This window comes from Eubalaena glacialis, chromosome 3 (genome assembly GCF_028564815.1).
Source record: "Eubalaena glacialis isolate mEubGla1 chromosome 3, mEubGla1.1.hap2.+ XY, whole genome shotgun sequence".
Taxonomy (NCBI): Eukaryota; Metazoa; Chordata; class Mammalia; order Artiodactyla; family Balaenidae; genus Eubalaena; species Eubalaena glacialis.
In genome coordinates this window covers 76,156,100-76,157,162 of record NC_083718.1, presented here as the reverse complement: position 1 = coordinate 76,157,162, position 1,063 = coordinate 76,156,100, and the positions used below count along the sequence as shown (strand labels likewise).

Below are 1,063 nucleotides of genomic sequence, written 5' to 3'. Positions count from 1 at the left end.
GCCAGCCACCAAAAGAGGGCGTGTTGCCTCCCCGTCGGGGAATCGAACCCCGGTCTCCCGCGTGACAGGCGGGGATACTCACCACTATACTAACGAGGACGGCGGCCACCGCCCCCGCGCCCGGCCGCTCTCGGGCTGCCTGCCGACGCCTCCCCCTGCCCTCCGGCCCCCTGCCCACCACGGGCGCCCGGCTCGTGCCCGACCCGACCCGACCCAACGCCACACCAACCGCGTCCTCCAAAGCAGCAGCCCCCGACCCCGACAGGGACCCGGACCCGCGTGGCCCTGAAAACTCCGAGTGCGCGCTGCCTACTGCCTCCGACGCGGGGATCGCGCCGGGTGGAGGGGGCCCGAGACGGAAAGCAAGGCTGCGAGGAGGGGGTGGGCGCGCGCCGGGCCATGGCCGGCGAGGAGACGCGCGGGTGGGGGTCGGCGGCAGGGGCTGGCCCGACGCGGCCCGGCTGCGTCCGGGGCCAGGGGTGGGCGAGGGCGCCACCGCGGCGCAGCCAGGCGCGTCGTCTGGCCGTGCTCCCCGTCGGCCGCCGCGCGCCCGTTCTGTCGCTCACCCAGACGGCCGCGCGCCTGGCGCGGAGCACCGCGCCCCGCCAAGGGCACCGGGGTTCGCGTCGCGTCGGGTCCCAGCCAGCCCAGCGGCCACGCGCACGCCCAGGCCCGCCGTCAGGATGGCCGAGCGGTCTAAGGCGCTGCGTTCAGGTCGCAGTCTCCCCTGGAGGCGTGGGTTCGAATCCCACTCCTGACAAGCCAGCCTTTTGGCCCGCCCGACAAACGCACCCGGCCCTATGGCAGCGCTTTACTGCCTTCCAGTCCGTTCGCGCCCTGCACTCTTGCGGCCTCTCCAAACTCCGGCCCGGACATCCACGCCTCTCAGACGCGGGACCTTCTCAGCCACGGCCGCGGGCCTGGCAGAAACGGCGCACTAGGAACCCTCCGGCGACTGGCTTTCCGGACAAACGCCCTCCCCAGGGGCCAGCTCCTAAGCCCCCTCCTACCTGCACCCCCACCAGAAAAACCTTCAGTCCTTCGCAGCCCATCTTTCCTCACC

At 73.2% G+C, this 1,063-nt stretch overlaps 1 non-coding gene across 1 annotated transcript; it reads left to right on the top strand.

The window, feature by feature from the left end:
- Nucleotides 1–677: 677 nt before the first annotated feature.
- Nucleotides 678–760, top strand: TRNAL-CAG (transfer RNA leucine (anticodon CAG)). Its single transcript has one exon. It is a non-coding gene; the product is annotated as a tRNA-Leu (tRNA).
- The last annotated feature ends 303 nt before the right edge of the window (nucleotides 761–1,063 follow it).